At 40.9% G+C, this 23,028-nt stretch overlaps 1 long non-coding RNA gene across 1 annotated transcript; it reads right to left on the bottom strand.

Annotated features, from left to right (window-relative positions):
* Nucleotides 1-16,435: 16,435 nt before the first annotated feature.
* Nucleotides 16,436-21,880, bottom strand: LOC140521080 (uncharacterized). Its single transcript, XR_011972780.1, has 2 exons — nt 21,475-21,880; nt 16,436-16,762 (listed from the first exon to the last, which is right to left on the bottom strand). It is a non-coding gene; the product is annotated as an uncharacterized lncRNA (long non-coding RNA).
* Nucleotides 21,881-23,028: the final 1,148 nt, after the last annotated feature.

Raw genomic sequence — 23,028 nt, 5'->3', positions numbered from 1 at the left:
TGTAAGGGAACCTGGCATGTTTCAGAAGAGAGCTAGAAATGAACCAAATTCAGATGTTCCAACAGATTTTTGTCTTTGTATCCCCAGCACACATTGCTAGTGCCTAGCACAGAGTAAGTACTTAACAATTGATTGCTGATTGATTGCTAAGTCTTCAAGATCAAAACCAGGTTTATGTGCCCTCAACCAATATATGGGTAATAATAGCAATACATTTATGGAGCCCTCTAAAGTGAAGAAAGTGTTTTACATACCTTTTCTCATTGGACCTCCCAACAACCCTATGCGCTAGACATTTCATGTACTGTTAGGATCATAGACTTAGAGTTGGAAGAATCCTTAAGAGATTACTCCCTTCATTTTAGAGGAAACCAAGTCCCAGAAAGGTCAAGTAATATTCCAAATACCATACAGGTGGCCAGTAGCAGAGCCAGGACTTGAACAAAGGCTTCCAATTCCAGATGCAGTATTCTTTTCACTATACCATGGAAGCATCTTCTTTTTACCATCCTCATTTTACAGATGAAGAAACTGAGATTGATAGAAATTAAAGAATCTTCCCAGGTTCACACAGTAGGTTGTCGATGCTCTGTTTACTACATCTTGCTTCTTTTAGTTCTGCCTTTGGGACCATCAGCTCCTTGTACCTGTGAGTTCATCATTGAGCCCATTAGGTCACTGTGCCCTCCAGATCTTTGCATCTATAATGCTATTGTACCCCAATGCTACTGCATCCCCCCATCATGGTGCCCACAGTGTCATTATGCCTATGAGGTCATTATATTCATGAGGTTATGGAATTTGCCACACCATTGTTTCAACAATGCCTTTATGCCTATAAAGTCACTAAGCTTTTGTGTGCCCATCAAGTCATTGTGCCTATAAGGTCATTGTGCCCATTAGCTCTTTGTACTCTCATGAAGTCACCCTGCCTTCTGCTTGAATCAATTGGGGGCACACTGGGATCTGCTTCGAGTAGGGGATAGGGAGGAGTGTCTCTGGACATTCCTCCCCAACAGTCTTCCCTCCCCTCCACCCACTCTGTTGTCATGTTTATTCTTTCCAGACTTGGGAGCTTCCATTTCTTTCCATCACTGATGAGTGTCCTCAGGGCAGTAGGGGCAAGTTCAAACACTCCAGCAGCTTTTGAGGAGAGAGAAAGAGAGACAGAGAACATATTTTGGTTCTGTGCCTCCTGGAAACCACATCAAATGGTTGTGCAGCTTGAAATTAATAAATGAATTTGGAAGATAAGCCAATTACTACACACCCCTCCTCCCTTCTCTGCCCCATACCTAGGAGGCAAACATCCATGTGTGATAACCGGGCCCAGACATGTCAGCACCTGAGGGGGAAGGTGCCCACTGCAGCTGACTTTTGTGGGTATTAATCAGGCGAGATGCAACATGCCTCCATGCTCAAGGGAAATTGTTTCTTTCCTGGAGAGGAGGTGAGAACATTCCTGGACTACTCCATTTCTACCTTCTAATCCAGATCCTCTCTCTGCCAATATCTCTCAAGCGCAAGAGGACTTCCAGAATTCAGTGTTATATTCAGGAGATCTTGGGAATTAAGGTACCCATCAATGCTATCCCTAAGTATGAGGGATAAAGTATCTGTATAATATGTCCAGAGTATAGGATGTTGCCTGGGTGTAGTGATATCATAGTAAGCAAACTTAGAGTAATGAGCACATGATTCACCTACAAAATTTTGGCTCATAACCTTGACCTCCCCAAAGAAGTCTTCTTCAATTAACTACACTTGATTCAGATTGTTTTTTTTTTTTTACCTTGAATTCCTTCAACATTTATGTACTCAATGTGTGGTACATTAATTTATTTTAAATGTATTTTTGTACATATTCCCTGCGTATGTGTCTATCCTGTCTCTTCCATCCAGGAGAATGCAGATGTCTCCCTAATCAGATTTTCAGTTATCTGAAAAAAGGAAGTATTTTATGATTAGACTATCTTCTATCATAGATATTTCCCATGGAAATGACTCAAGCAGTCAAGAACCTGTGTGTGTCTCGTAGTATTAAGTTGGAAATATTCTTCTGAAGTCCCTCAACCAGCTGGAGTCTAGCACCTTCAGAGGGCCATGATATGTTGACTTCTGCCAGAGCTGGAAGAGGGGTAAGATTATAGGTCTGGAAACTTTGGATTCCCAGGTCTTTAGGCATTGACATATTACTGTATTTAGAGGTGAGAGTATGTGATTTTGTTAACCAGTTCAGCATTTCTCCCTTGTGAAAATACTCATGGATCTAAGTATGACTTTGACCTGTATTAGATAATAAATCCAAGTGCTAAGAGAAATCAGACAATGGACCTGAGAAATTGAAGATTCTTCTTGAAGTGTTTCCCATCTGTGAGAGAGAGCCAAAGTATTTAGGCATGCCCTACAGATCAACAGTCCCAAACTTTTTTGATCAGATAGCCCATCAGTAAAAGATGTTAAGAATGCGATCTTATATGCGCATTTATTTATAAGTTATATGCATGTACTATTATACTAATTTCTTATGTATATTATAAAACAATGCAGATAGAAATTGAATATAAAATGAAATAAATATTTAAATTTATTTTATTTTTAATTTATGGAATTAAACAAGCATTTCCATAATAATACAATAAGAAGATGATTGCACATGAAACTTCAAATCTACTATGCACAACTTGCTTCTCCTTTTAAATATACAACATTATCATGTACATTTCTTTTTTTTCTTCCACCTTTCCCCTGCTCCACCCTGTCCTAGAGATGACTACTATTAGACACAACTAGGTGTATATATACACACACATACATACACACATCTATGTATATATATATATTTAAGATTATTCTATGCACACTTCTATTTATCATTTCTTTCTCTGGGTATTTGTAATATTCAAAATAATTTATTCACTCAAGTGGCTTTTTAAAACAATGTTCCTGTTACTGTATACAATGTTTTCTTGGTGCTGCTCATTTCACTCTTCATTATTTCATTCAAGTCCTTCTATGTTTTTCTAAAATCATCCAACGCATCATTTCTTGTAGCACAGCAGTATTCCATCACAATTATATACCACAACTTCTTCAGAATATTTAAAATTTAAAAATATTTTATTTATCAACAGTACAAAAGTCTTTTTTTGCTTTTGAGAGCAATGTGATTGAAAGTGCTTCATTATTTTCAAAAAGTTGATCATTTGGGGGATAGGGTAGATCTAAATAAAATTCATTATTTGGGTAATTTGATTAATATAGTCAGATGCACGACTTCTTTTTAAAAGATACATTTTTATTGAAAACTACTTGGTACAATAATCAAATAATAAGCTGTAACAATAAGTGATCATAACAGCTTTTCAGCAGGAGTGATAGTTCTCCAAGTATTGATATTTACGGTACATAATGCAAAAACAAACAAAAATGATTTATCTTTGATATCAACTCAGCGAAAAGTTTTTAATATTAATCTATTCCTTTCTTTGTGTGTTCCTGCTTAAAGAATGGTATGATATACTACTTTCCTATTTATATTTGTATATTTTAATTTTGTGTTTATATCAATGTGACAAACAGCCAAAAAACCTGGACAGGTAGATTAGGGGTCAGGTTGTAAAGTACTTCAAATCCCAAAGAAGTAAATATTTTATTTTGGAAGTAATAGGAAGCCACTGGAGTTTATTGAGTTTCCTGATGCACAAATTTAGAAGCCTCACCACTTCAAATGTTCAGATGAACTACTAGTGCCCTAATTGTGGTAGAGCCTTCTGAACTCATATTGGTCTGATGAGTCATAGTTGTACACACTGTACCTTGACCCCAAGATAGTGATGTCATTTTGGTCCTCTTTGAGAATGAAGGTCAACAAACATTGAATGTGGAGGTAGAGGGATAACATAGACAGATCTGAGCTTTAGGAAAATAACTTTGTGTGGAGGATGGAAAAGGCAGTGATTAAAGGAAGGAAGACCAATTAAGAGACAATTGTAATGGTTCACATGAAAGATGATAAAGGCCTGAACCAAGGTGGTATGTGAGATAGAGACAACTCAACTGGTAGCTATGCAGAGTGAATGAAAGGAGCTGAGGTTGACACTAACTGTGGACCTGTATGACTAGAAGAATAGTGGGGACCTCTTTAACAGAAATAGAGAAATATGGGAGATGATGGGAGGAAGAGAATGTAACGAGATCTTCAATACAGATCACAACTCATTCATACTTGTTCATCCTGGGCAGTTTATTCTGTCCTACCCAAAAGGAAGACTTGTGAGTAGGATGCAAAGAACCCCAGAGAAGAAGATGGAGGTGTGTGTGTGTGTGTGTGTGTTTGTGTGTATGTGTGTGTAGAGAGAGACACACAGAGAGAGACAGAGAGAGAGGAGACAGAAAGAGAAACAGACAGAGACAGAGACAAAGGGGTTGGTGGGTTAGGTTATAACTCTCCGGGTTAGAACTCTCTTGAGGTGGCGGGACAAAGCTGGGAGCCTGCACAGCAGCAGGAAGAGACAAAGTGTTGGGATAACGGGTAAAGGATAGGTGTGATTGTGTTGGAGAGAAGAGCTACATGTGGCTATCATGAGACTGGAGGTGGAACTTGACTTGTCTCCTCACCCTCTGATTAGTTGATTGGTACCCCCAGAGAGACAAGGTACCCACTTTGGATTCCACACTCTAGAAGATAATTATTTCATGTTGGTAATTATATTTGCAGACCAGGTACTGTCATGAGTAGTGTACTGTGAGGATGCACTAACCATGTGGAATGTATGCTAGTAACACATCAACAATAAAAATGCTAACATATAAATATAGATGTAAAACTATTAATTTAATAGTATTGAATAGACAATTTCCATAAGAGAAGAATCATATAGTAGCAAAAATTTTTGATCTATAAGGTAACTTAAATATCTTCTAGTCTAACCTTCTTATTTAGAAGTTCAATTGATCAATCAGCAAGCATTTATTAAACACCTATTCCAGATGCTGGAGATACAGAGACAAAAATGGAACAGTGCCTGCCCTCAAGGAGCTTACATTCTGTGAGAAGAAATAACCTGTCCACATATAGGATTCTACCAAATATGCAAAATAAACACGAACTCATTTGAGGTGTGGGGGGAAGCAGCACTGGCACCTGGGGATCAAGAAAGGCATCCTCTGAGGGGTGAACCTTGAACTGAACTTTGAAGAAACTAGGAAATCTAGTTATCAGAGGTGTTGATAGGGGGAACCGCCTTTGTAAAGATGGGGAGATGGGAGGGGTAATGTTGTGTATGAGGAAAAGCACGATTAGCTTCAATATGAAGCTGGTAAGACAGTTCCTTCACTGACAAAAAGATCAGGATCCTGGTCAGGTTGGATCAAAGGATGGAAGAAGGGGGGTGTCAAAAACAAGCTTTTCACTTTTTTTCTTTTTTCTTTTTTAACATTTATTTTTCAAAAAATTGAGGTCCAAATTCTCTCACTCCTTCCAGCCCATCCCCCACTAGCTGAGGAGGGAAGCACTATGATATCTATTACACATGTGAAGTTGGGCAAAACGTTTCCATATTAGCCATGTTGCAAAAAAAGAAGGAAAGAAAAAATAAAGAAAAAAGTATGCGTCAATCTGCACTCAGAGTTCTGTCTCTGGAGGTTGGGTCCTTTGGCATGATCCTGGATCATAATGAATCATCCTTCCAATGTTGCTGTTACTGTGCACAGTGTTCTCCTAGTTCTGGTCACTTCACTTTGAATTAGTTCATATAAGGCTTTCCAGGTGTTTCTGGAAGCATCCTGCACATCATTTCTTATAGGACAATAGTATTCCATCTCAATCATATACCCCTATTTGTTCAGCCAATGGGTCAATGGGTTGGTTATTCCTTCCAAGAGCATTTGCATCACTCGTGAGTGATGTGTTAAGCATTGGCAGAATTGGAAGTCTGATACTGGAATTCCTTGCCACAGGCTAGTGTCTTTTTGGTGCTACTTAACATTATTCTGGGTAGCCTATGAATAAGGTTGGCCCTGTGGACAAACATGTAGGAAGGCAATCCACTCTATATAAAGTGGAGAGCTGGGGGTTGACTCTTGGCACTGTTTACACCCTTCCTTTGGGGTAAGGGTAAGGAGGTTGGTTTGCTGAGAAAAGGGTGAATCAGTTGCTGGACACGTCATCTCCGCTTCCCCTGGGATTTGGGTCTGCCTGTTTTCATCTTGAAAAACAAAATATCAAAGCCCATGGTAGTAACAAAAGAAATGACCTGTTGCTCCTTTCCCCTCCCAGTTTCCTGATAGCAAAGGCCAGACAGAATGGGCATTGTCTGGAACTTTGCTGCAGCTGGGGAGGCCTTTCCAGCCCCCCCAACCCCATGCCCCACCCCCACCTCCAGTCAAGCAGGGCCATTTGAAAGGGCAGGGAACACCAAAAGTTGAAATTTCCCAGCTGTTGTATAGGCATGATAGTCTGCAGGGCACCAAAGAGCTGTGGCTTTTAAACTAATTGTGCTGGGCTGGATGGTGAAGGTGGGCTGGGACTACAGAAAGGTCCCTATCTTTAAGTCACAATGGCCCTTTTCCTGGAGAGCCAGAGGAATTGATTCTTTAGGCCAGTGCCTTGTTGTTCCAAGGCTGATTCTGAAATCAGGAGAGCAGTATTTCAGTCTTATTTCTATATTTGAACAAGTTCCTTCACTGCTCAAAGCCTCAGTTTCCTCATCTGTAAAAGCAGAAAATTGGATTATATGACCTCCTGGGATCACAGATTTAGCACTGGAATGGATGTTAGATGTCAGGAGAAGCAATTTGGAATAGGGGTTTGAACACTGATCAGGCAGTCAGAAAGACCTGGGTTCAAATCCTTCCTTAGAAGCCTCCCAAGCAAGTCACAATCTCTCTGAGTCTCAGTTTACTCATTTGTAAAAGGAGGGGACTAGATCATAGATCTAGAACCGAAAGGAAACTTTGGAGGACATTGAATCCAACCTACCTCCTTTCAAGGGTGAGGAAACTAAGGCAATGAAAAGTTAAGTGATATGCCCAGGGGCCACACAGCCTAGGGTAGGATTTAAACTAGAGTCCTGATGATTTTAGGTCCAGTGTTCTATCTGCTACACCAAGTTGCTTCTTCTAACCTCTAGCATCCTTTCTAGTTCTAAATTTGTGTTTCAATGCTATGCCTTTAGCAACCTCCACTTGGATACTATAGGGTGAAATGTATCTTTCCAGCTTAGCATAGTAATATATTGATTTTGGTCCACAGATTTCTGACTATTTTCAAACTAGGACTTTATTAACTAGTTTATCAGCACTCATTAAGAACCTCTATGCCAGGCTGTATTAGACTTTGCAAAGGCAAAAAAAGACCTGTTGCTACCTCCAAGGAGCTTACATTGTATCAGAGTACATAAAATATGTGCAAAGTAAATACAAGGTGATTTCAGTGTGAGCTGGAAGAGGGGAGGACTCAAGAAAGGCCTCGTGTTAGAAAAAAAATGCATGTGTGTGCATGTCCACATACGTACATTAACTCATACACAGATAATAGAAATGTCCAACGTTTATATAGCACTTTTAAATTTACAAAGCACTTTACAAATATCTCATTTGATTTCCATTAGATTGCAGGGACTATCTTTTGCTTCATTTTGTATTCCTAGTCTTAGCACAATGCCTGACACGTAGTAACTGTTTAATAAATGCTTATTGATTAATCTTCACAACAACCCTGTGTGGTAGAAGTTATTATTCTCATTTCACAAATGAGGAAACTAAGGCAGATAGAAGAAGTTAAGTGACTTGTCCAGGGATGCAGAGGTAGTAAATGTTTAAGGCAGGATGTGAACACAGGTCTTGCTGACTCCAAGTAGACTGTGCTGCCTAGCTACCTGGGAGGGAGCAAACTGTGAAACTACAGGTGTCCCTGAGACACTGAGCCTCAGTTTGCTAATCTGTACAATGGGACAATAATACTTAAACTACCAGTCTGTGGTAGCTGCTGGGAGGAAAACCTAGCCCTTCTTCTCTTCCTAACTCCTTTTCTTTGTAATTCCTCCTTGGTTATATGTTGCAGTCTGCTAACGCTCACCACATGCCTCTCAATTGCCCTTTGTGTGACCTCCATTTTAAATTCTCCAGAGGCAGTGATGTTCCATGTTTGGGTGCCATCTAGGAACACTGGCAAAACATTAGTATTGGAAACATTAGGATTGGAAAGTTGGATTTTGCCCTTTGACAAGCAGCTTGGTGATGTAGCGAATAGAGCACTGGACTTGGAGTCAGGAAGACCCTGGGTAAATTACTTAACCCATGTCTGCCTCAGTTCTCTTATCTGTAAAGAGGAATAATAATAACACCTATCTCCAAGGGTTATTGTGAAGATCAGATGAGATAATATCGGTAAAGTACTTTGCAAGCTTTAAAGCTATTATTTCTCAGGAAACATGGGGCTGAAGAGCTTGATGATTTCCTAACAGCATCCTGTCTGCTCTCCTGCTCAGCTCTGGACTGGCTCATCATCCATCTGAACTGTCTGTCCCCAATATACCCAATATTGGATAAGCACTAGAGGGTGTCCATCCAAATGTACATTGCGATCTGGGCAATAGATGCTGTTCATCCATTTGGTCTTTCTGTGTCATCAGAGAGGCCAAAGCTTTTTGAGAGATTATAGATTTCTTCCAGGAGATCTTCAGTGAAGTCTTGGAGCCTGAAGTACTCAGCACCATGTCATCCACAAACAGAAGCATCTGGAGGACTTCAGTATCCACAGGCAATCTTTCTTTGATTTGGAATCTGCACTATATCTCCTCCATCATATAAGCGAATGCCTTTGGCAAGCACCCATCTCCATGATTTATGTCTTGCCTAGCATTTGTTATCAGAGAATCACTGAACAGAGTTTATTCTGTTGATTTATCTTCCAAGCAATCTTGAATGATGCCGATGTTTGGATGAGAGACTTGTTGTTGTAAAGAACCCAAAAGGCAGGGTCTTGTTTTGTGGAGTAAATTTTTTCCCCTAATCAACAAGCAGTAATTATAATGGGATTTTATCTTCTCAACATCTTTCAGTTGATTATAAAATTACAAAGACAGAGTCCATTGTTGAATATTGGTTGTGAAAACTTACTTTTTTCCCTTCCAATATCCTCATTGAAGTTGTCCTTGATTTGTATATACAGTAGATGACTCTCATAAAGATTTGTATAGCTGGAAAAGTAGACATATAGAGCAGTGGTTACTGATGCTATCTTGGGGGATTAATAAGGCCTAACATGTTCTCCTTTAGATATCCTGTCTATTGGTCTTTCCATGACCTCACAAGTTTGTCATCTCCGGCTCAAATTTCTTTTATGTATACTTGGTCCAGTATTACTGTTTTCCCTGTCTTTGTTCTATGTAGTGCCATTTCTACCTCCTCAAGAAGAATATTTAGAACTGTGATGTTAAGATCCAAGGGTGACGGTTTCCCCCTTTGTGGTAAACAAAAAAGTTTATTAAAAGGATTTTTACAAATCTTTTCCATTTTTCTTCTGTTTGTATTATTTTGCTATTTCGTTGTGTCTGACTCTTCCTATCCCTATTTGGGATTTTTTTGGCAAAGATATTGGAGTGATTTGCCATTTCCTTCTCCAGTTCATTTGACAGAGGAGGAAACTGAGACAAAGGATTAAGTAACTTGCCCAGGTCACACAGCTGAGGTGAGATTTGGATTCTGCAAGGTGAGTCTTCCTGACTCCGGGCCCAGAACTCTATCCACTGCACCCCCTACCTGCCTTCTTGTGTTTGTAGTCTTTTTTCTGTTTTCAACCTTGAATAACCTTAGAATGACTTTGCTTAGTTCTATATTTTGCCAAGTTTTCTATAAAATGGTTTTTACTGCCCTCCGCTTTTCTCTGCTTTATGAAATAATACTGCTTTTCACTGGCCATCATTTATCTTTTTAAGAGTTTATAAATGGTTTTATATTCTTACCTGAGGTTGCCTTTATGTGCCACTTGGCAAGTAAGATATTTGCTGTCTAAGGTGTTTTCTGGTTGGTTTTGGTCATCTTGTTTTGACAATTCATTTACATTGATCTAACTTCTGGATGAAATGACAATAGTTGATATTGAAGTAATTTTTGTTGTTAGGGATGAAAACCCTGTGAAATACTCTCAAGGAGATTTTAGAACACTTACTACTGGGTTCCTAATGGGAATCTAGATCTGGATACCTATTGAATCAATCAATCAAGAAGCATTTATTAAGTGCCTACTGTATGACAGGTGCAATGATAAGTGCTGAGATTATAAAGGCAAAGAATACCTAACTGGGGGCTGATGACTCAATCTGCCAACCCAGACCCTTTGTATCTCTTTTTCTCCCTGCCTTTTTGCTCTTTTCCGTCTTTGAGTGTTTCGTCTCCTTCCTCCTTACATACCCAATCAGTCAATAAGACATAATGCATCTTCTTTAACAATGTCTCCCCTCTAACTCTTTCTTTCTGTTTCCATCGTCACTACCCTAGTCTTGGCCCTTATTATCTCTTGACAGTATAATAGCTATCACCTCCTGACTATCCCCCCACTTCCCCCAGCCCTAACCTTTAGCCTCTCACATCTTCAATCCATACCACTTACCTCTTCCAGAGTAACTTCTACAGTCACCAGACATCAGTGCTGTAATGGACACAGGAGATCATTTAAGCCAATGTCTCCATTTTACAGGGGAGGAATCAGGCCTTGAGAGTTAGTAATACAAATCGACATATACCAACGTCCCTATGAGGTAAGTAGTATAAGTGTTACCACACCCCCTTTACATAAGAAAAAGAACTGAAATGACTTATCTGAGCTCATTTACACAGTTAGTAGGTCCCAGAGTCAGCTCTTCTGATTCTAAGTCCATTGCTTTGGCCACAATGCCACACTCCTTCTAATGATGTCATTTTTTTTTTTTTTTGCCCCCAAACCGGTAATGGTTTCCCATTAACTAGAGGATGAATTCCAAACTCCTTTGCCTGGTATTCTTGGCCCTCCACAATTTCTTGGCCCTCCACAATTTAGATCCATCCTTTTTTTCCTTCCCTTTCTTAGTCAAACCATCAAAAAAAAAAAGTTGTCTGTACTTGTGGCTTCTATTTTCCCTCCTCTCAGTCAATAAACATTTATTAAGCACCTATTGTGTGCCAGGCACTGTGCTAAACACTGAAGGTACAAAAAAAGGGCAAAGGATGGTTCCTTTCTTTGAGGAACTCATAATCTAACAGGGGTGGGGAGAGAAAAAAAGTTAAACAAATAGGTACAAACAGGCTACATACAGGATAAATAAGCAAGAAGGAAGACACTCAAATTAAGCAAGATTGGGAAAGGTTTCCTGTGGAAGATGGGATTTTAGCTGAGACTTCAAAGAAGACAGGGTGCCGAGATGGAGAAGGAGAACATTCCATGCCTAGGGGATCATTCACTACCCACCCTTAGTGATTTGGCTGCTGATCTCATCACTCAACGGAAGTTGCTCTTTTCAAGGTTATCAGGGATCTCTTAATTGCTAAATCATGTGGTCTTTTCTGAGGACTAGTCGTTCCAGACCTCTCTTCAGCTGACCCTGTTGACCATCCTTTTCCCCTGGATACCTCTCCTCTCTGACTTTTGATGACAGGGATCTTGTTTCTCTTCCAACTTGTCTGGCTGTTCTTTCTCAGTATCATCTGTTAGATCATCATCTGTGTCCTGCCTCCAAGGCTCTGTTCAGGGCCCTCTTCTCTTTTCTCTCGACACATTCTCTTGGTGATCTCATCCATTCTCATGGGTTGAATTATCCTTTTTATGCAGAAGACTTCCAGGTGCTACATATCCATCTCGAATCTCCCTTCTGAGCTCCAATTTGATATCATCAACTATGTATTGAACACATTGAAATATGTACCTCAAACTCAATGTATTCAAAACTGAATTTCTCAAAACTCAATTCTCTTTCCCCCCAAACACACTCCTCTTCCTACCTTCCCCATTTCTGATGAGAGGACCCCTTCCCCTTCTGCCTGTCCCTGAAAATCACACCTGAGGATTACAACCTTGGTTTCATCTTTGACTCCTCACTCTCTCACCTTCTACATAAAACCAGTGGCCAAGCCTGGTCAACTATATCACCATGGCTCATATCAATGACACTCTAGTTCAGTTCCTTATCATCTCTTGCCTCATCTATTATAATAATAACATCCTAATTGCTACTGTTGTGTCACATCACTCTCTTCTCCAACCCATCCTCCAGACAGCTATAAAAGTGATATTCCTAAAGTGAACATTGGACCATGTCATTCTCCTCCCCATCTCTGCCTCCTGGCTTCTTTCAAGTCTCAGCTAAAATCTTACCTTCCATAGAAAGTCTTTCCCAATCTTGCTTAATTCCAGAGCCTTTTTTTCTCTTTATTATTTCTTATTTATCCTGTATGTAGCTTGTTTGCACCTATTTGTTTGCATGTTTTATCCCCTCTCCCCCATTAGATTATGAGCTCCTCAAAGGAAAGAACTCTCCGCCATTTTTTTGTATACTCAATGCTTAGCCCAGTGCCCAGCATATAGTAGGTGCTTAATAAATATGTATTGACTGAGAGGAGAAGTGGAAACAATGAATATAGACTGCTTTTGCTAATGATTTGACTAAGAAAGGGAAGGAAAATACCATCAGTGGCTCCCTACTGCTGCTAGGATAAACACAAATGACTATTTAAAACCTCTCACCCTCTGGCTCCAGTCAGCCTTTTCAGATATATTCCTTTCCTTCACAAACCCTATGGTCCAGCCAGAATGGCCTGTTTACTGTTCTTTGTGTGAGATGCTCTATCTCCTACTATCTCTGGATCTTTGTATAGAGCAGGGGTGGGGAACCTGTGGTTTTGAGGTCATATGTGCCCTCTAGGTCCTTGAGTAAAGCCTTTTGACTAACTCCAAGTTTTACAAAACAGATTCATTTATTAAGGGGATTTGTTCTGTGAAATTTGGATTCAGTCAAAGGGCTGCACTTGAGGACCTAGCGGGCCACATGTGGCCTTGAGGTCACAGGTTCCCCACCTGAGGTATAGACCTGATACCTGGAAGACATTTTCTCCTCACTTTTGTCTCTTAGAATTCCAAAGTCCTAACTCAAATGCCAACTGTTTAATGAAGTCTTTCCTGATCACTCAAGTGTTTTCCAAACCAAAATGGTTTTGTTTTTACCTTGTATGTATTTTGTGTTTATTTATATACATTCATGCTGCTTCTTCTGTATTCTTAGTTCCTTGAAGACCAGGATCACCATTTTTGTCCACAGTACTTGGCAGCAGTGGCAATTATAAACATTTTTTGGTTGGTCATTGATTCTCAGCATAAGCCGGGATATATACAGTACTTGTTCAGTAAATTATTCATGCATAAATCAAGATATCACCCTCACGATGTCATTGTTCTTCTTCAAACAACAACCACAAGCATCATACCAACATTATGCTTTAAAGGGTTCTCACTTGGAGACATTCACAGAGCAGCCACATTCTCCTCCCCCTCCTCCTCCCCCATCCAACCCCCCTCAAAGACACCACCTCCCTCTTACACACATATATACACACACACAAATAAACAGAAGCACCTGGAATGAGATTAAAAATCCATTTCCCTGTTCCCCAAAGACCAAACAGGGGCCAGAAAGGAAGGAAACTCACACCCATCCTTGGCTACTTGTGTGCAGCACTAGAGAAAAGTTTAGTTGGGGGAGGAAGCTGAAGCTATAAAAATCCTATACGCAACTACCAGATTAATTTCACAATCAGAGATCTAGAGCAGGAAAGGACTTTAGTGGTCATGTAGTCTAGTCTTATTTTACAGACTAGGAAACTGAGGCTCATAGAGGTTAAATGATTTGCCCACAGTCCCACAGGTAGTGAGAGGCAGAGCTGGGATGCAGAATCAGGTCCTGAGATTCCAAGTTTTTCCTTTTTTCCCCACCGTATCCCAGTGCTTCCCTCTATTTCTCTGATCTCATCTCTCTTCTGACAAAAAAGAAAAAAACCCAAAAGCTTTAGTTACTCTCTGTTGTTCACATAATCAAGTCTTAACTCTACTCCTGTAAGGTTTAGTTCCAACCCGTCATTCCAACCTTATATACCATTATGCCCCTACATCCCCCTTTTAGGTGTATCTTTTGGGGTATATCTTCTACTCTAGCTAAACTGGCTGGACCTTATGGATCTTTCCTTAAAAAATGATCATTAGAGTCTCATTTTTGAAACTTTACTCATATCGTTCCATCTGGCTGGAAAGTCCCATGCTCATTTCTGCCTGTCAAAATACTACTTGTTCTTCAAGACTCGGCTCAGATGTCAGTTCCTCTTCCCTTCTATAAAGCCTTTCCTGATGTCCTCAGCTAGAAGTGTTCATTTCCATCTCTGAATTCTCAGTGTTCTTTGTTCATAGCTCTCCTGTGGCATTTAGCAGAGGAAATATTGCTTAGTTAATATATAACTGGTCTTGGAGTCAGGAGTAATGGATTTGAATCCTATCTGAGGATCTAACTGGACAAGTCCTTAACCACTGAGTCTCAGTTTCTTTTGCAAATTGAGGATAATTATGCTTTTGTAGCCCATGTAAACTCTGAGGAGCTTTATACCAGCTCCTCCTCCCAGGGATGAGTCTGGTCCTCAGAGCTGAGCTACTTCTCCTCCTCAAGGTTCTGAGTACCCCTGAGAGATTCAGGCTGATTCTCTGATGCCGTTGGCTCAAACCCCCACCAATGTGCTTTGCCTCCAATATTACCAGCTGAGCATCATTTTAGTCAGCCAGTCTTTGTCTTTTTTTTTTGTTGGAAAGGGGTATTCACTAATGAGGTCAGTAAGTTTAGAATCTGTGACACATTCTTCTACAAGTACGTATAGAGTCTAAGAAAAAGTGGACTCCATTTTAAAAGCACATGTGGCAAAGGAGTAGATCATTGCTCCTATAAGCTCTTTTCTCCCATTCATGGGGTGTTGAAGAAGTTCACCTTAGGAATGGTGTAGTTCAATGATGTCAAATAGAAACGGGGCCACTCATCTGTCCACAAATCACATAATGACAGTTTTAAAATGTAATATTATTTATGTTTTACTGTATTTTCATTTATTTTGTTAAGTATTTCCCAATTACATTTTAATCCAGTTCTAGACATACTTGGGAGTATTGTGGGCCACACGTGGTCCTTGGACCACGTGTTTGACACCTCTGGTGGTTTCTTTTTTGAGCCACAAATCTATGTCCAATCTGTCCTTGGCTCCCAATCCAGACATTGTTATCAACTGATTTGGGTATGGAGCTAGTAAACTGAGGGTCAAAAGGGAAACTCTAGATCCTTCAAAACTATCAAAGACTTCTTCTGGTCAAAGTGGGGAGAGGGGAGTCAGGGACAAGGAGACTTGGCTAAGACCAAAGCCAAGGCGTCTTCTCCCTTTCCCTCCCTTTTAGGAGGCTCCTTCTAAGGGGAATTCTTTAAAAGGGAGGTCCTTTCTTAGGGAGTTCAGCTAGAGCAACTCTTTCATTTCTGCAATCCTTCCATTCCCCTAACTTGTTCCTTTTATATAGGAGCCAGAGGGCATGATGAAATCCCCTAGTTGAATGGAACAGACTTCCTGTCTGGCAGCATTTCACTCATCAAATGGCTTTCAAACACTTTTCACACCTAGTCTAAGGTCTGTGATTGAAATTGATTGATTGGGCATCTTATCATTTACTTCAAGTAGGGTGGGGTGACTTGCTTGAGCAAATATCCATCAACCCCACCCTTACACAGGTACTGCCTACCTCTAAGGGCTTCGAGGAAAACTCTGCAAACCTGAAAGGACCATGTAAATATGAAGGAATATTTTCACAACCTACTTCATATTACAGTATTAGTATAGACATTTTCTATCCCCTAATTACATTGAAATGAATTTGAAGGTAAGGGTTTGGATCCTTTCAGTGACCTACGCACAGTGAGTGTGTGATAAATGTATACTTAATGAATCAAATGAGATTTTTGTGTTATCTGTGGATTTCAATTATCCAGATTCCCCTTTAATCCTTTTTCCATGAGTACCTGGCAGTACTCATGAAAAGATCCTGGATTTGGAGGCAGAAAACTTGGGTTCCTACGCTGACCCAACAATTGACCAGCTCGGTGATTTTGGCCTAAAATCATTCTGTCTAGATGTCAGTTTCTTTGTTTCTGAAATGGAAGAGATAGATAAAAATTATTTCTAATAATTCTTCCTGCTCTAAATCCTGGGTTTGCTCTGCCCAAGTCACTGAGGGCTAGGTGGGATATATTTTGTAACCACCCTCCCAGCCCAAGGAATTGGAGAAGCTCTGTTCTCTACCATTGGTTTGAGTCTCTACTGATCATGTCTCCCTCTTTTTAGGGACCATTGACTTGCATCCCAGTTTATTTAGCAACTTAACATCAGATTAGCTTTTATAAAGGCGATATTTATTTCAAAATTATAGCATTGCCTAACATACAAACATTTTCTCCAGTACCTCAGGGCAATTCTCTTCTATCTCACTTCAGTTTCTGAGTAGAATAGGGAATGAGGCTCACAATCTAACTCAGTTTCCATATAACATTAGTTCCACCAAATTCAACTCCAAAGCCCAAATGGGCTAGCGTCCCCCATTCTTGATCCTTAGGGCTTCACTACTGGGCTCGCTGCACCATCTGGCCTGAAATTCTGAGTTCTGACATCTCCTGGGATTTGAGCTCATAGTCAAAGACTCCATTCCCTGCACCTAGAACTAAAAAGAACAAACAAAACTAGACCAAAATTCCAAGAGAGTTTCTCAGGGCCACATGGTCTAAGGGGGAAGAGGGGAGCCTTCAGCACCACCACCCCCTTTCTTACCACGTGGTGTCTGTCCATTGGTGTGGACAAAGCAATCCATTACTCTTTGATGTGAATGCCAGAAAAGAGAGACTAAACTCAGTCAGGTAGTTTTAGAGACAAAGTCAATGGAAAAAGGCTACTTCAAATCACATGGTAGACCAAGGCAGAATGTCTACACATACACCAGTTCTCCTATCTCCTAAGAGCAGATCTCTAATGTCTCCTACGTGGATGATAACTTTTTAGGCTGTCTGGGTATGCGCCAATCCTCTATTATGCTGTTATCCTGTATTAGTTGGACAATGGACATTAATTTATGCTTAGAATTTTTCAATTCAATTCAATTTAACCAACATTTATAGAAAGACAGGGTTTTTATTGTAAGAGAGAAGGGCAAAGGTCTCAACTCCATTTGGTTTGAATCTAGTCCAGTCCAGTCCTTGTAATTTACATGGAAGAGGAGTGACATGACGGGTGGTTGTAGGGCACATGATCATTGCAGCATCACCTAGCTCCTTTGTGATTTTCTTCAGTGGAGTCCCTGGGAATGATTTGTTGAAACCAGGAACGTCAGAAATTAGGAGGAATTTTCTTATGATAACTGAGAGTTAGATTGGCAGCAAAGAAATCAGTGTTGAAATGCTAAAATTAAAAATGTCAAACAGCTTCTTTTGCTAGTTGGATACATCCAATTGGGTCTACATCACAAAAAGAGCTAATTAAGACCAAACTCATCACTCTAAAGCAAAAAGCTTGGAAGACCTCTATCTACCTTGGTTGAAAGAAGTTGCACTGTCAGAGATGCCCAGCAGAGATCACCATAGCAGAGACACCCAGAAGGAAGCATTGTGGTAGAGAGAGCAGTGCAGCAGAGGACCCCAGATCATCTGACATCAGTGATTCTGAAGTGTCAGTCGTGAGAGCAGTCCTGGTCTTGTGTGTATCTTGGCTATAAGCATTCACCATACTGCATGGGCATCTCTTCCTGTGTGTTTCCTGGTCATGAGTGTTTCCTGGATGCATTCTCTATATTTCCCCCTCACATCCAACCATTGATGGGATTATAACCTATGGTGAAGTATACATTTCTATGTATACTGGGAGTCCCAAAAGTCTTAGTGCAGTTTTAGGTTATTAAAGCATCAAATTGAATTAAGACTTCTGGAACACCCTGTGCATGAAGGATCTTTCTTGTTGCTTACTTTGCTGTGGTGTTGAAGCTATATAACCAGATGGAAAGAACACCAAAGTTAGAGTCAGAGGATCTGGGTCTGAATCCCAGCTCTGCCATGCTCTACCTGTGTGACCTTGTGAGAGTCACTTACCTTTTTGAAGCCTCAATCTCCTCCTTTGTAAAGTGAAGGGTGGCCCCCAACATTCCTTCTAGCTCTTAGTCTATGGTTCTATGTCTTTTGCTTTGATTAGTGTCTTTTCTGTTTGCTCTGCTAAACATAAATACGTGGGTGGGTTGCATGGGCTGTGGCGTTTGAAAGAGTTGTTGCTGTCCAGTCATTTCAGTCATGACTGACTCTTTGTGACTCCATTTGGGATTTTCTTGGCAGAGACACTGGAGTGATTTTGTCATTTCCTTCTACAGCTCATTTTACAGATGAGGAAACTGATGCAAACAGGGTTAAGTGACTTGCCCAGGGTCCCACAGCTAGTAAGTGTCTGAGACCAGATTTGAACTCAAGTCTTCCTGATTCCAGGCCCTATCCACTATGCCACCTGTTTCGGGTATGTGTGTGTGTGTGTGTGTGTGTGTGTGTGTGTGTGTAGGAGTGCCTGGCTGTTTCACATTTATGAATGCGTCTAGAATCATACCTCTTCACGGCTCTTCCAAATTATAACCCATTCCCTGACTACAAAGCAGTGTCCCTTAGGTCTGGCCAAGAATCCCTCTCTGCATAAGGGGGAGTGAAGAGCAACTTAAAAGGGAAGGCAGGTTAAGCTTAAAAAAACACATTTTGTAGCAGGATTTTTGTTTTGTTTCTTAAATGCAAAGACTTAACCTTTGCTAGAAAAGGGCTGGAGTATTTTTTTTTTTCAATGAAAGGAGACCGTTGTGATCCAAGCTTTGAAAAATATATAACATCCTTGTCCTTTTCTGCCAGGCTAAGTTACTTCATCTGTTCCTCATTAGGTAGAGTTTGCTCTCTTGATACATTTCCCTCCTCTCATTGTTAAGTGTTGGGAAGCCATGTGGCGTGTTGGCATGGGCCCTAGACTGGGAATCAGGACACCTGGGTTGAACCTAAGCTCTGCTACTGACTGACTTTGTGACTGAACCTAAGGTACTTCTGTGGAATTGTTCTAATCCTATAGCAGAGGTTAGCTCTCTAGATTTGGGTACTGCCTTTTGGAGAGGGGACCTACGTGCAGAAACTATTCTAGGCCCTCAGTAAATACCAGTGAATGACTGACTGACTAAATGAATGAATGATGGTATCCATCTGACCTTAGGAGATAAAGTCTCCCACAGGCTCCAGCCAAACCTTTGCCTTTGAAGGTGTTTCCCTGAGCCAGAGACAGATTCCAGATGACCAGCCAAAGGTCATAGAGGTTAATCACAGAATTTAGAGATTCAGGACCCTTAAGATCATAAAATGCAATTACATCACTTTCCTGAGGAACCCCAGAAGTGAGGTTACTTGCTCAAGGTCACACTGGTATAAATAGCTAGGCCAGAATTGGAAGCCAGGTCTTCAAGACCCTAAATCCAAAGCTCTTTCTTTTATATCTGAGGTTCTTAACCTTTTTTTGGGTCATGGGCCCTTTTGGTAGTCTAGTGAACACTATGGCCTCCTTCCCAGAATTCTTTTTTTTTTCCAAATGGAAGGAAATGCTAAATTTTAGTTAAAGGTTAGTGAAAATAAAGATGTGATTTTTTTTCCTGTCCAAGTTCACAGGCTCAAAGTTAAGAAACCCTGTTTATACCGATAGAAGGGGGAGATGACGGCAGAGCCATTGAAATTCTTTCTTCCTGCCTCTGCTCCCCCAAATCCTGCTCCCAAGTGCTTCAGCAAATGGCAACATCCAGACCAGCTTCTCACTGCCCTTTGTTTTCCTCTCGTGTTTCCCAGGCAGTGATCCTGGGTGGGGAAACCATTTTGGCTTGAATCTATCCCGACTAGAAGCTGGGGTTTGGGAAAGCCAGAGGACAAAGTCCCAGCTGCGATGAATATTTGTCTTTTTGAGACTTGTCTAGATCTGTGCTGTTTATAAGGTTCCCTATAGGTCCTACTGTAAATAGGAAAGTACAAACATGGGCCTCTTTTCTCAGAAAATCAAAACCATCCATTGCTTTTCCCGGATCTTAACACTTCAAGAAGCTGTGTTTATCTAGCATTTATTACCTTGACTACATAGAGACTTCAGGTTGTGGCCTGAAGGGCTGTGACTCAGAGCAGCCCCCAGGCTGTGGGAAACCCACATGTTAGACCCAGGAGAAGTTCCAGGGGTCAAATCCCAGGGGTTCACTTCACCCCAACAAGACGCATGCTATCTCTCTTAGGGGAGATTGTGGTACATAAGAAAAGTGCTGAATTTGGAATTACAAGATGTGTTCAAAGCACAGTTCTGCAGCATGATACCTGTGTGACCCTGGTTGCGTCACAATCTTTCTGAGACTTAGCTTTCTTATCTGTAAAATGGAGGGGGTGAGACTAAAACACCTCTTACATTCCTTCCAGCTTTAAATTCATTGTTCTTCAATTATCTAGCCCTACCTGGATTCCTGCAGAAAAGCACAGGGAGAGAGAGAGAGGAAGGGATGGAGAGAGAGAGGAAGGGAGGGAGGGAGAGAGAAAGAGAGAGACAGAGAGGCAGAGACAGAGACACACACAGAGACAGAGAGGCAGAGACTGAGACAAACAGATAGACACAGACACACAGAGGCAGAGAGACAAAGAGAGAGAGACAGAGAGACAGAGACACAGAGAGTGTTCACTATATTGGAGAGAGCACTGGAACTTGGGTGAAGTCAGAAGACTGGAGATTGAATTCTGCCTCCATCGTTTATTTGCTATGTGAATTTCATTATGACTATGTGAAATGGGTACAATCATACTTATATTACCTATCTCAGAAGGTTATTGTCAGGTGTTATATACTTACTATTTTAAGTATTGCATAATATTAACTATAATTATACAGAAAGAACGCAGAGATCCTGACAAGGCTTGAGAGGAGATACAGAAGCACAAAGAGATCATGGGATTCAACCTAAACCCTATCTCTTCCAAGAAGTCTTCCCAGATTGATCCCAACCCAACCACTGTTATCTATTGTTGATGCTTTGCTGCTGTTGTGCCTTCCTCATTTGCCCTATTCCAGTGCCATTCTTTAGGAACTTGTCCCATTTAATGTAGCAGCTGGAGCTACCCCACCCCCACCCCCCATTCCCCGTCTCTATTGAGCTCCACAGTTTCCTCTGGGTGGTCCAGTTAGCAGTGTTGTTGGGCAAAACTAGCATTTATGGAGAACTCTTTTTTAAAAAAAGTTTACAAAGCAATTTATATATTAAACCATCTGATCCTCCTAGCAACCCTGTGAAGGAGGTGCTATTTTAATGCCTATTTTACAGATAAGGAAACTGAGGTTGAGATATATTAAGTGACTTACCCAGGATCACACAGCTTGTTAGCATCTAAGGCAGGATTCTAACTCAGGTCTTCCTACCTTCAAGTCCATGACACTATTCATTATGTCATTTAGCTGCTTACAGTGAAGTAAGTATCTTGTCTTGGGTCCTACCACTAGTAATTAGCAGAGTGAGAACTGGATTCATACTCAGGTCTTCTATTCCATACCTAGGGTTCTTTCCACTCTCTCTTGTGTCCTCCCTTTCAGTATGATCCTGAGAGCTTTGTGCTTCCTGGGGAGACCTCACCCTGGGGCTTGGTAGAGAGTACTCAGGTAAAGAATCTATGACTAATAGCATGCAAAGCAGTGGTGTCTAGCTCAGGATTTCTGAATCATGGACCTCTTTGGCAGTCTGATGAAGTCTGTAGGCCCTTTCTCAGAAATCTAGGGGGTTTTTTTGAAAGGCATAGAACACATTTACAAGACACATCAATTATATTGAAATACCAGTTATCAAAATGTTAATAGACACAAGTTCAGGTATTCCTAGATAAAGAACTCTTTCCTAGGTACAGGTGGTTAGAGGAGAACAAAGCCTGGATTGCAGAACTCAGGATGTTTCTGGGATGGTTGAGCGAGCAAGGGGAGTGATATGATCTTCCATGTGTTTACAGACAGATGAAGTCCCAACAAAGGCATTTCCTGGAGCTCCCCAGTGGCCCCAGGGATCAGTGGGGGGGATCTTTTGGGCTGGGGGAAAGGGGGAGGGTGGAGGGGATGTGAGGCTTCAGTGCAACTGGTTGCCATGGTAACAGAATCAGCAAAGCAACGAACACCAACATGTCCTGGCTGGGACAGGAGAGGGAGGAGAGGACCAGGAAATAACATAGGACCTTCTCTAACTGGCCTGTTTCCCTGGCTTGTGGGGTGGGGGTGGGGTGGGGAGGGAGGTAATTGTCAGGCTAAGATTTCTGTATGAATCACGGATGGCTTCATTCATTCAACAACATCCATTCAGCCAACTTGCATGCAAGGCACTGTGATGAACTCTGAGGAGCTGGACAAAGAAAATGTTCTCCTAAGAGTTAGCAATCCAGTAAGGCGATAAGACTATAATCCAAAGCAGAAACTTAGGGTAGGCCTTTAAAGAATCAACAGAAAAGCACAAGGTGGGGGTGAGGTCACACACAGAAGCAGAGATCCCATTTTGTTAGAGGCAATCAAGGGAAAGCTTTATGGAAGAGGTGACCTTTAAGGTAGCCCTTGAAGGAGGAATTGGAGATTTCAACAGAATTAGATGGAGACGGGGCACGTTCCAGATGAAGGCAATAACACCAACAACAAAAAAGCAAAGGTGTGGAGGTGGGAAAGAATCAGGCATATTCAGGGAATGACAAAAAGTCTAGCTTGCCTTAAATATAGATCACATGTGAAAAAAGTAGTGGGTTGAAAAGTAGTTTTTAGGTTAAAGTATTTGGATTTAAATTCTAAACAACGAAGGTTATCGAATAGTCATATGATCAGACTTGAATATTAGGAAGATTATTGTGACAATAAAATGTAGGATGTATGAAGTGGATGTGGGAAGAGCAT

This window comes from Notamacropus eugenii, chromosome 1, assembly GCF_028372415.1.
Source record: "Notamacropus eugenii isolate mMacEug1 chromosome 1, mMacEug1.pri_v2, whole genome shotgun sequence".
In the NCBI taxonomy this organism is placed as follows: Eukaryota; Metazoa; Chordata; class Mammalia; order Diprotodontia; family Macropodidae; genus Notamacropus; species Notamacropus eugenii.
This window is presented reverse-complemented; position numbering and strand designations above follow the sequence as displayed.